This window comes from Corvus cornix, chromosome 1A (assembly GCF_000738735.6).
Source record: "Corvus cornix cornix isolate S_Up_H32 chromosome 1A, ASM73873v5, whole genome shotgun sequence".
NCBI lineage: Eukaryota > Metazoa > Chordata > Aves > Passeriformes > Corvidae > Corvus > Corvus cornix.
The window spans coordinates 24,986,976-25,000,064 of record NC_047057.1 but is presented as its reverse complement, the minus strand read 5'-3'; the positions used below and the strand labels follow the sequence as shown (position 1 = coordinate 25,000,064).

Below are 13,089 nucleotides of genomic sequence, written 5' to 3'. Positions count from 1 at the left end.
GACTCTTCTGTACAGCCCTTCTGTAAGCTGTTCTGTGCTGGATCAAATCCTGGAAACTTGCAACTAGTGTGAGTTTTGTATTTACAACAAATAAGACAGTGTTTAACTTTGGAAATATGGAAGGGGAAAAAAGACAACACTTCTTAAAGGAGGAATTCTAGTAAAAGGTACCTTTTTTTATCTGTTACTTCTCTTGTTCCACTCCTTTGACTGTTACTTGATGTACTTCTTCTTGATGTACTTCTGACTGTCTTCTTGATGTCCCTGTCTCTGTCCACTTGATTTTCTGATTCTCATTTGTAGCATAGTGTTTTGCCTGAGGAATCTTTTACTTACAATTTAGTTGACAGACTCAATTTTAAGTAAATCACTATTTGGTTTTGACTGTTTGCATTATAACAGAGCATCTGCTACTCTAACATTTTGAGAAGAACAGCAAGATCCCATTTGCTGTGCTATGCTCCCTCCTTGAACAAGAGAAAACAGCCTGGCAAAAGCTTTTGTTTGTTATCACATCTGCATCCACACCAGGGATTCTGCTGTGATAGCTGGAATAGGGCAAGAAGTTCAGGTCTCATTATTAATATTTGGTTGAATATTTCTGGAACAGGTCCTTATGGAAAAGGAGAGAAGGCATGTTTGATAGAATAGGGAGGGTTTTGATAGAATAATACACTTTGCTTTCAAAACTTAGAAGTGCATTTCATGATGGCTATAATGGAATGGCACTTCAAAGTATTGATTTAAAAAAAATTCTTTAGAATTTAGGGTACTTTTGGAAGAAAGTAAAGGGTGTGTATCAGTGATATGGTGGAGTCAAAGTTGGAAGAATGCTGAAGGTTTGTTCCCATTTTTAATAAATTATTCTGTATCCTCTTTCCCATATTTGTCTTATAAAGCAAAAGACTGACTAAAGAAAAGACTGACCCATCCCTATAATAATTCTGACGCCAAGCCATTTTTATTTTTTCTGTTAGCATCATTTTCTCTGGTGCCCCCTTTTCCTATTTTTCTTACATTTGTTGAACAGTCCTTTTTTTCCCTGCTTCTTTCTCCATTACAATGACATACCTGTAAGCAATGAGTAAGGTTGTGCTTAGAGGCTGACTGGAAATATTTTAAAGTGCTTCAGTACAAAAGCCTGTTTCAGCATCCATGTGTTAACATCAACATTTAAGCTGGTTTTTAAGTAGCAATGAACCTTCTTGTTAGCATGAGTAATCTGACTATTGGAGAATTAACAGTGAATTAAACATTTTGTAAAGATGCTGTGCAATTCAGGCAAAAACCCCAGCTGTTAAATTTTACAACACACTATGAAAATCAGCTTCTAGAGCCATGTGATTATGTGATTTAAATTTTCATAAAATAAAAAAAATTAACCTGTGTTAGTTTGTAGCTACCGACAAAAGCAAAAAGTTAAAGACTGAAAATTGGGAATGCCAATAAAAAGGATGTATTTAAAAATAAAATATTGATGATTTTCAAGTACTCTGGCTACTCAGTACCTCACTGTACAGAAACAGGGAATTCTGACTAGATTATCATAATGCTAATTAAATAAAAGGTGGTAGGGAAATATTCCCATTGTGAGTTGTTAGTTCTACCAGCCTCAGAAAACATTATGGCACAGTAAAATGTAGCTAGTTATACTGAAGGAACATGACAGAAAAGGGTGCTGGAATTAACTCCAAATGGCAAATAAAATGGCAGATTGGCAGGCTTTTCAGCAGAGTGGATAAGGTAGTATTAAAAACAGTGTCATTCTGTCCCTGTAGCTGTTGTTTAAGTTGTTTGGTTTCTTAAGTGTTTTTGTTTGGGGCCAAGAAATGCAAGAAGTGAGGCCAAGATGTTTACCCTGCAGGGAATGGCTGCATAGCACAGGGGGATGGAGGCAGCAGTTTGGCTCACCCATCACCAGCCTGGTCAGGTGCTGCTGTTGCTGCTGATGCCATGAGTGCTTTTGTGTGGCTGAAGGCTTACATAAGCAGCAAGGATTGTGTTTGATGTAGTTGCTATCTATGCTATGCTGTATGTTGGATCTTTTTGGGTAAGAGAAGCTTGCTGTCTCAGCTGTGACTTTTTAAAGCTCCTGAACTGTAAAATGACAAAAAAAAGTAGATAAATTCTAATGCTTTCACTTAAAATGCTGTTTCTTTTCTGTGAAATCCTTCAGCTTGTTGCAAAACCTTGTAACAAAACGTTTTTAAAATCAATAAATGGGCATTTTTCAGTATTGTGAATAATACTGACATAGCACAGATTTCACTGCTGTCTCTGCACTCCATTAAAAAAAGTAATTGTGATTAGTGGGCAGAAGGATTTTTTTTTTTTTCTGTGAATAAAGAGAAGTATGCCTTCTAAATAAGACAAAACAAATGGTTTAAAAAAAAAAATCTGTGTTGCAAGAAGCAACGATTCAAAGCATGGAGCTAATTCTAATTCAAATGCTACTTAAAAATATTTTTAAACAAAAGGTGAACCAATTAAACTTCAGCGGGTCAAATTGCATAGTTTTGTAAGTTGAAAGAAATATTTTTAATAGAGAATGAAAATAATTCCACAGGTAATGTTGAATGCTTTTAAACATGTTGGAATGAGAATAATCCCTATCTGCATGTTAGAGATAAAAACTAGTATTTTACTGTTAATATCATTTGGACGCAACAGTTTCATAGGGAATTATATCTTGTTTCATGAACAGAGTGGAGAATCAGAATTTTAGCTCAGTTGTGGAATGAAAGAAAAATGTTTTACAGGTAATTTCATCCCATTAAGACAATTTATCTATTTCTTCAGCTAATCTGATGCTTTCTCCTTTGAGTTAGTGCATTTGTTTCTCTGAATTTTTGTGCCTGTAGTTGTTGGTCAATGATGTGGCACTGTATTTTTCTAACAGGACAGATTTGTAACTGTGTCACTCAGATATCAGAGCTTTCTTGTCTATTGTTTGAGCAGCTTATGCTTTGCTTCCTTTCAGGAAACCAAGTGCACCATTTTTACAGGAAGTTCGGTCTTCAGGGCATGGTCAGCAGTCTGACTTTTGTGCTACTCTAAGGGATGAACCCATGAGCAACAGGCAAAAGTTCATTTAGCTTTTTTTTTTAATAACGATGTTGAATTCCTGTAATGGAGGTCATTATGAAAACTTGGCCAGGGTGTGTGGGTTTTTCCAGCCAAGTCAGAAAGAGGTCTTCCTAGATAATTTTGGTAGAATATGGTAAATAAGCAGTTAACTAAAAAATATTTGCCTTTTTTGCTTAGTATTGGTGACAATGATTGCATGTTGAGTACATTCAGTTTTGAATTTAACACACAAACTTCTCAGTTGAAAAAGGTTTATATTCTGAAATATTCCTTTTCCCTTAGCATATAAAACAACCGTTTTTGAGTCAAAGTTAAACTGCTGGTGGGGTGGGGTGAGGAAGGGAAAAGACAGTTCTGATACAGAGGTTCAGCCTTTTAGTCCATGGTTGCTTGTGGCTTTGAATCTAGCGAAGAAAAAAAGAGAATTTAGCTTTTTCAAGGACTCTGATAAGAACACTTTTCAAAGCATATGCTCAAGAATGTTACTTGTACAGCTTGCACAAAAACATTTTGGGTTAGATGGTGCCTTATCACTTCAAGGCACAGCAAAACAGTTCAAAAGAGGAAAAAGAGCTATCATTTCCGGGTCGTCCTGATGTCGAGCTGGTCCATTAGTGGCATACAGCAGCCCATGAGACAGCACTGGTGATGGTAGCTCTGCCTGGACTTTCCGTGTGTGACCTGGGGTGACCTGGGGTACCTAGAGTGCTTTAGGGTGGGGAAGCCCCACTCATCCAGCCCATGGGCATGGGAGCCAGGTGGATTGGTCCTGTACCCATCTGCTAGACCCTGCATGCCATAAGGGAATTCTTGCAGCTGAAGAACATCCATAACAGAGACTAAATCTTCTCAGTGTGTTTAGTGTTGTCTGTGCAGATAGATGCTGTTTCTCTTTTTCCTCACGCTTTGCTTTTTCAGGATCAGGAAATAGGTGGACATTTGCTGCTCTCTCTACCATGTTTACACATCTTTTTTCTCCTACTGGCAGTCTCTCTGTTAACTATGCAGTCTGCAGTTATGAAAAGCTGGATCATGAAGAGTTATTGTTGTGGACCTCAAGCCCTCACCCTGCTTTCTGACACAGAATTTCCATTTTCCATTATGCTGCTGTTACTGAAATGGCTGATTTTTGGCCTGGGCTCCAGGATCCTCTCTGACCTCGAGCAGAAGGGGAGCTATTGCTTCAGTGCTAGATCACTGTATAAGTATGAAGTGTTTATCTTTGTTATATTTCACTGATTATCAACTAATAATCTATCATTTAATTCTCCTCTTACTTGTAAAATCTGTAGCAAATACTTCAGATCTAGTGGGATTTTACTTGTGAATTTTTTTGTTTCTTCTCCCATACTCTTTTCTGCCCTCACAGAAGTGAAGTGGCTCAGCTCACAATGTATTTTTTCTCTTTATCTCCTTCCCCTCCAGTGCTGTCTTCTTCTGGGCAGTTCCTATCTGCTCCTTTTTCTTTTGATGTTTTTGCCCTGCTATTGTTTTAATAATGTAAAATCCCAAGTTTTAGCTTGTTATTTGTAGTTACTGTCCGTTTGCTTCCTCTGTTACATTTTTCTTGCAGCTGTGCTTTTTTTCTTTTTTTCTTTGGTTTTCTGGGGTAGTTTGTATCAGCTGATGCCAAGCTTAGCATCAGCTATAGGTTGTGAGAAAGAATAGCAGAGAGAAAGTAAGTGCAGCAATGGAATCAAAAACTTGGTTATCAATGTATATATTACTATATTTATACTCATGTTCTGTGTTTCCCAGCCATCTTTTTAAATAATCCTCTTTATTGATGTTACTATGTTTTCACTCCTATTTTTGATTTCTGCAATTAGTTAGTATTGTTAATAGTAGTTAAGTAATTGGTTATTACTTAAAATGGTAGAGATTACAAAAGATAGTGCACTGAGAGCAGGAGATCACATTTGAGGTGGAACACTTTCTAGAAGCTTCTGAAATTCTGTCACATGAGTTGAGGGCTAGAAATCAAGGGAGCAGTGAACATTAACAGAATTGCTCATTCCAAGCATTTCCCTTCAAGTTCTTTTTAAAACCCAGTACAGCCAGTTTGTATACATTTTTTTGTATGAGTTTAGCTGAGTTTAGTTTAGTTTAATTTCTGGGCATACGGCAGCGATACGGGATATACATCATAAAGTCACCCAAGACACCACTGTAATCTTGACATCTGGACACTTGTTAGATATGGTCAGTGGAAAATAAACCTGACCTCCGAATATCTTCTCACTGAGAGGTGAATGCTGAATTGGCTTGGCCGAGAAGCTGTTGCCTCACCATCCCACATTCTTTCCTGCAGTGAAACACAGTCTAGTTTGTCAGTGGTTTCTGGGGTTTTGAGGAAGGGAGCGGGAGGTGCTGGAGGCAAGAGGACCTGTTTGTGCACTTGCTCAGGTTACGGCTTTTAATGACATTGAGGTTATCTCTCCTGTCTGGTGCATCCTGCTGTGCTGCTTATGAGGCGATACCCAGCAAGCGATGTCCTGTTGTTTGTAGCTTCTCTTTGATGTTTTTTATTTTAGTTGGGAGCAAGTAACACAATGGTGAGTGGCATCAAAACTGTTTCAAATATTTGAAACTTAATGTCTCAAATTCCATGGGACACCAGTGTGTCTTTATGCATTGGTATAACTATATGTTGTAGCAGGTATGAATAGCATAACTATTGTAATGTCATGCCAACAGTTTGAATTACCTTTAGTGGTTGATAAACTTTCTTTTAAAATTGGAGCTCCAGAAGCAAAGCATTCTGTTCCTCAGTGAGATGGATTGTATTGCACTCCTAGTGCCCTTCATCATTTCAGGGACTGTCTTCACATTTAGGAAATTGCTAATTATTTGTGTTGAAGAAATAGGTTGATTTCATTACTTAAAGAATTAGCAAAAAGCTAATTCTCTGATTCTTAATGCATTGATTATTTAGTTCTCAGATCCAGTTTTTACAAGCCACTGTGCCCTATAAAGGAAAAATTAATAATAACCAATCAAAAAACCCCCCAAGCAGATGAAGATGCCTCTTAACAAATTATGTCTGTAGAAAACACAGGACAAAATAACTAAACATCTCACCTTAAGTAAAGAAAAAAAATCTTAAAGAAAACCCCAACCGAATAAGCAAACAAAAACAACCAAAAAAACCACCAACCCACCAAACAACAAACTAGCTGCAGTAGTAATTAATGAATCTATTAAATTCCATAAATATGCCCTAGGAGTCTTGGAATGGTGACCATGAGGAAACCTGCCATTCCATGTCTGTGCAACTGTTACCACTTCAGTACATAGTTGTAACGCTATGAAACATAAGAGCAAATACAGTACAATTCTCTTCTCGTCCTAGCAGAATGTGTGAGAAGAAAAATGGATACAGAAATGTTACAAGTGGAAAGCTTGCAGTAAAATTTCCTGCTTTTGAATGAAATTTTATATAGGGATTTATTCCCCAGGTGTATGGGTGTCTCTTACCTAGAATGCCCTGGTTTGTGTTTGGCTCTTGGTATTTTGTGTACCAAGAAGTGTCCATTCTCAAGAAGTGACAAACTATGCTACAGTAAGAACTATATTCAGCTTTATGTAGGTGTACTTTAACAATCATTGCATTATGTGAATTATTTTTATTTTTAATTATATTGTGATCTACCAAGAATTGCCAGATCATCTGCAAAGTTTATCATAGATGACAATGTTTGCATTCTCAGAAAAAACACTGCTAATGTCACAAGATGTGTGTTTGATAAAGAAGAATAATTTACAGACAGTCTAATGGTAATTAGAAGCCAAAGGGTATTTTGATTCTGAGATAATTGTTACAAGATAGGTAACTAAAAATGTTAGGGATTTGCTCAGTTTAGCAAAGGCTTAAAATTTGCTGTTGTGATTGTTAAAGAAAAGCAGTGAGCATTTTTTCATTTTCCAAAATCATATCAGGATAAAGGATTTGTAAATAGAGAAATTTACTCCATATTTTCAGTTGGAATGGTTATCAACTCTGTAAACCCTGGCTACCAGCCGTGTTCATGCTTCCCTGTGGTAACTGCGTCTTTCTGGGTATGTCAAAGACATCTTTATACAATTCCTGCAACCCTTCAAACAGTGTGTAAAGCCCTGCAGTACTTCCAAAGGAAGGCACTGCAGGTGTCTTTGCACAGGTGTAAGAGTACTTTGGGCAGTGTCTTGTTCACTTTTGTTGCTTCTCAACCCATTACCACACATGCACACATGTGTTTGCCATTCTTGTCCACCCTTCACCAAGTGAAAGCTGACAGGATAAAATGTCTTTTCCTTTTGTCCCCTGGCAGCCTTGTTTCTGTTATACCAGGTGTTCCCTGGATGTGCTCTCAGACGTACTCTAACAAAGTGTTCTCAGTGTGGATCCTGTAAAACTCGTACCAGCAGTTTCACTACAGTATTTTCATTACAAAGGACATCCTGTTTCATAATAATGTATTGTATTCATTTTGAAGATGTCCTCACTTCTTACAAGAAGCAGTTCTAAAAAGGTGGTTGATGCTGTTAGTTGATACTTTGTTTTCCTTGTAAAGTCAGCATGGTATAAAAAATTCAGTGTAAAAAAATGATTTTAAAAGATAGATGGTGTCTTGATAGTACCTTGTTATTTAGTTAATGTATGCCTTCTCTGATATGGTAGCTGCAGTATATGCTATTTATGTCCCAGAAAATATTCAAAAATAATTGCTGACAAAAGCCACTTCACAGGTTGACTCAGAGGTACATCTTGTAATCTGAATGTTAATATTCTGGATAGCTAGACAGAGAAAACTATTGATGTAGTTAGAAGATCATATTAGAGACTAGTCAGGATTTTAGTTAGAAAGTGGGGATGGAGGAGGATTGAGATACTTGAGTTCTCCCAGTTTCACTAAAATGTTATTCTTATTGAGCGTATAACACGTACAATATATAATACCTTTGAAAAGTTAAGATTTTTTGCTAGTCAGTGGGAAATATTGCCTTTTATATCTAAAGAATTTATGTTTTCTCCAGAAGTAATTTAGAATCGCCTTAATTTTACTCTAGAATTCAGGCAGCCCCTGGCTTTACTGTGCAATTCTTGACTGTCATCTGCTTTATTTTCTCCCTTAAGCTTAAATTGTTGTTACGAAGAAGCACTGATAAAAACCGGAGGCCTGATTCTTACCCTCCTTACGTATGGTCCATGTGATCCATGCAGAGGGAGCAGTGACCACTGAGATCAAACAGTTCTTCCTGCTCAAATCACCATGTAAATCTTGGCTTTCAGTGTTAGAGGACCCGATCAGGACCTCTGTATTTCTGAAAAAGCTCATCTTACTGTATTTGGAACTGTTTTGGGAAGAGAGAAGTGTTAAGAATACTGTCAAGTGAAACAATATGTTGCATTTTCTCAATATTTGAAAATACCATTACAGTTTTTACAACCAGGAGTTGTGCGTTTTATTCTTCCCACATCCACCTGCAAAATACTGTTACTGTGGCCTGATTTGTCATCATAAACTATTGTGTCATACATAAAGAAAAAAATAGTTCTTACCTCTCTGGGTGTGTAGTCATAACCCAGGCTGTAAACTGGAAAGTATTTTTTCCATCACTCTCATTGGCCAGCATAGCGAACTCCACGGGTGTCTGTATCAGCTGCCTTGGAATTGCTTTTGATGTGATTAGGCTACTAATTAACTGTCTCAATTCTTCTCTCCCTCCTGATGTTTTCTTTTGATTCACTTTGACTCAGAGGAGTCTGCATTCAGTGTGTGTTTGGTTTTGTGTTTTGTCTAAAATCCCTAATGATAGCTTAGACTGTCCTCTTTTGGTTGAGAGTTTCCCTCTGTTGACATACATTTTTCTGCTAAATGCATGCGTCAGGATTTTTCTTTTAACAATAGCTAGGACTTTGCAAGGTGTAAAAACAGTGTACGGTCAGAGTGCATATATACATGCATATTCGTTTAAAGTGTGCTAGGGCTTTTACAGGCTGAAAGAGAATGTGCATAGTTACTTCAAAACCATCAAAAACCATAATAAATATTTACTACTTGAATTCACCAGATAGTAACCTTACAATTAAATTATTCTGTAAAGTCAGTTAAATAACAGCAGAAGTTATTGTATTAAGGCCCACTTTGCAGGGAAACCAACTACAAGGAAGTGTGAAACACGCTAATAGATTATATGCTATAGCAATATATTGCCTTTTTATTGCTTTTCCACAGGCAGCAGATTCATGTGCAGTTATTACTACCTATATTATCTGCTAGTTTTCTATCAAAAAAGATTCAGTCTATTGAATCATTAATCTAATATTTATCATTCTTATTGAAAATCCACTAGTGTTAGCACTGTATAAAATATTGACTTAAATCTACTGGTTTTGCTAAAGATTAAAAACATATTAACCTGAAAAGCAGTTTCTTAGGACATTTTGAAACTACTCATTGTAGATGTTTGAAATGACAATTTTTCTATGTTGTCTGAGGAATGATTTTTTTCTTAAATCTTTAACATATAGTAAGTGACCAGTACCATCCTGATTTGATGATGCTGAATGTTCATCCAACACACATTTGAAATTTTGATGTGCATTGCATTAGTTAGTGAATATCAAGAATAACATTTTTGCTCATACATAGAGTGTAAAATGGGATCTTTTGTAGCAGCACATGGCCTGTTTAGAATGATATAACAGGCGCTGAATGTTCACATATCAAACAAAATGCCATCTTTCTGTAGAAAAGAGGTGTCAAAAAGTTTCTTTGTACCTTTAACGCATGTGATTATGTAGTACAAAATGCAGAGTTTGTAAAATTTCTTGAATATACAGGCAAAAAATGAATAATTCAAAACAACTCATAAGTTCTACATTCTATTGTATCTTTTATAACGCAGGCAGAAGATAGCATTGTGTTCCCAGTAGAGCTGAATTTGCACAAGTTACACCTCGGAAAATGCCAGATGGTCTATGGTCTACTTTTGAGAGCTGTCACATATGTAAAGATTTGAAAAAAGAAAGACAGCTGAATGAGAGCAGTGGATCATTAAAGAGAGAGTGAGAGTCCCTGGGTATCACTGTGTTTTAAGAAGCATTGTGTCGTTCTCCATATTACACCTTTTTTTTTTTTTTTTTTTAAGATATACACAACCTTTAAAAAATAAGGTAAAAATATTTCTGTTACAAACTGAGTGGTTGTGGTTTAATCTTGTAACTGTCAATTGCTTTTGTTCTTTATGCTAGAATGCGGTCATATGGTTCCTAATTGGTTTCAAGTGTGTTTTAACTATAAGATTCAAGTCTCCCTAGTGCAAAATTATCAATAAAGTTAAAATAAATTTAAATTGAGATAACTAATCCATTTGGGGTTTTATTCCATTTTGATTTGACCTGGGTATCACATGTGAATACTGTAAAGCCAGTCAGCTAAAAAGTTGTATGTTAATGCTAAAAGACTCAAGTAAGAGTACTTTGGGAACAGGATTACTTAATAAAAAATTAAAATTAAAAAACCATAGAAAAGTCCCTAAACCCTTCCTAAAAATAATAATAAAAGCGAAAACATAAACATCTTGTTTAGATTTCCAAGACTTTCCATTTACCCCTAGTTTGACAGAAACACACCTAATTTTGAAAATTGAATTTTGGATATTTTATCAAGTTACTGTATTGTAGCAAAGCCCCAAAAATATACAAACAATTTGTAATCTGCCACCACCAATTTAACTGGCTTAGAAAAGCTCATAACTGTCAGTTTTATAAACTGGCATCCAGACATAGAGAATTTTTTTAATAGTCTATTGCTTGTGTTTATTGAGGAAGGTTAACTGCTCCCCAGCAATTCTAGTTCATTAGTACAACTGCACTGCTCTACAGCAGGGAATCATAGGCAGTGCAGGGTGAGGAAACTTCATTACATGAAACATGAAAAACACTGTTCCTTAATTACAAAATGTATACTTAAGTGGGTGAATGAAGATAAAATTATGAGGTGCTGTGGACATAAACACTGAATTTTTAGAGAGTAAATTTTAATTTCTGACATAGGCAAAGATTTTTGACTGTGGTTACGTCTACATTGACTATTTTTAAAATGGAAGGAATTTCTTGATTTTTAATGAAATTAATTTTGCACATACATGTAAAGCAAATCTACGCAAAGGGTTCCTGGTAATATACTTACAATAATACTTATTCAGATAGGAGAGAGTTCACTAAAAATTTGTTTTGGGACCTTTATGAGAGTTTGGAAATGTTAACCAAATGCATAGCAGAAATTGAATTCCAAAGTGAAGAAAGGGCCTTGCTTATGCTTCTGTTCTCAGATTTTGCAAACACTAATACAAAATTGAAGGAGAAGCAGTTTCAGCATTGTCAATAAAAAAGTCTTTGGGCAACAGTTAGTTCTTCAGGTCTCAGATAACGTGCTCCCGTTTTCTTGGCTTGGAGGTTTCTGAGCGGTTACTACTGGTAATGGAAGGGAATGATCTTTGATCTTTCTCTTCCGTGTAACATCTTTGGGGAGTCTAAAACAAATGTTTCCCCCAACCTGTCGTTTCTTTCCTGCAACAGAAAATTACCACTTTGGTCAAGTAGGTTCAAGCAGGGTTACGCTGACCTAGATAGGTGTGGGCAGTCAAAGCTATCTTCCAAAAACCTTAGTGGCAGTGACTAAAATACCAAGTGGCAAGAAAAGCATGAACCAGTTGATATTTAAATTATTACGAAAAAGAATCCTTTGTTGCCTGTGAGCGTGACCAGGATATAAAGTTTAAGATTTGTGTGAAGTTTAATCTGGAAAAGTTTATGATAGTGGAGAAAGCAGTCTGAGAATGGTGTTAGTGTTCTGAATAAAAGGAAAGCATTGAGGATTCGTTAGGCAAATTTAGAACTGAGTCCTTTTAGAGACCATGTTGGTCTGTGTCTCCCAGTAGTATTTGTTGCAAAATTTGTTAACTTGCACCTGAAGTGATCAGAGGAGATGTTTCTTTTAGAGCAAGCTAACCATAATTATCTATGTGTATTTTTACCTTGTAAACAGTTTAATCTATATGTGAATCTATACTGTGAAATCATCAGAAAATTGATATGAGCCATCTGAAAAGAGAATGAACTGCAGCAATGTTTTTCCTTACTGCTGGGGCTAATTCCTTGTCCACTGAGTATCTAATAGAGTCTGAACTTTTTCTTTGACATAACATTTTCAAATAGTTGAAGATTGGACTGTCTGAAAACCTCTTTTTGTCCAAGCATGATGCAGTAGTGTTTTGATTAGGAGAGGTGATTGGGCTGATGCTTTTTGATTGTGAAATCCTGTTGTGTTACTGTGTGTACAGTTTAATTACTTTTCTGCCACAAAATCTGCATTTTTTTTTTCTAAATAAGAATTGTTAAATTGAGACCACTTTTTTTTAATTACAAAGATTTACATTAAAAAATCATGCATCTTTTCTTTAGTTACAGACTAAAGAATACATGGGAAATCCCTTTTCCATGTTGTTACAAATATTCTCCTTTATGATACAGTAGCTCAACACAGAATGGTCAAGTTTCATGCTTACTCATTAGAATGAGTTTATAACACGTACTCTCAGGGACTTAGTCAGATCACTGCAGATTCTTGCCTTGATGGGGTTGGGTTTTTTTTTTCCTTTGACCATTTTAGCATTGCCATTAATCCCTAACTGGCCCATTACAGCCATTTCTAAAACTGTGGTTCTGAGTTGAAGAATATGGAGGGGGGACTCTGGCTTGCCATAGGTGTTTGAATGCATGCTCCTTCTGGTTACTTCCTCCACAGAACCACATTTTGATAGGTTTTGTACTTCTCAGTAATCCATGATCTTTATGAATTTAAGCTCCAACTTGTTAGTTTATTATTAGATATTCCTGTTCTTCTCTAATATACTGGTCTGTGACTGCTGAGTGTCAGGGGGACACTGGGTTATTTTCTGAAGGCTGGCAGGTTGGCCAGCCTGCATCTTAGCCTGTTACTAGTATGCATGTTT

The 13,089-nt window shown here is 36.3% G+C and overlaps 1 protein-coding gene across 5 annotated transcripts in view; it reads left to right on the top strand.

Moving 5' to 3' along the window:
• Positions 1-13,089, top strand: part of MDFIC (MyoD family inhibitor domain containing) — a 51,884-nt gene that overhangs the window by 22,250 nt on the left and 16,545 nt on the right. The window lies entirely within an intron of this gene.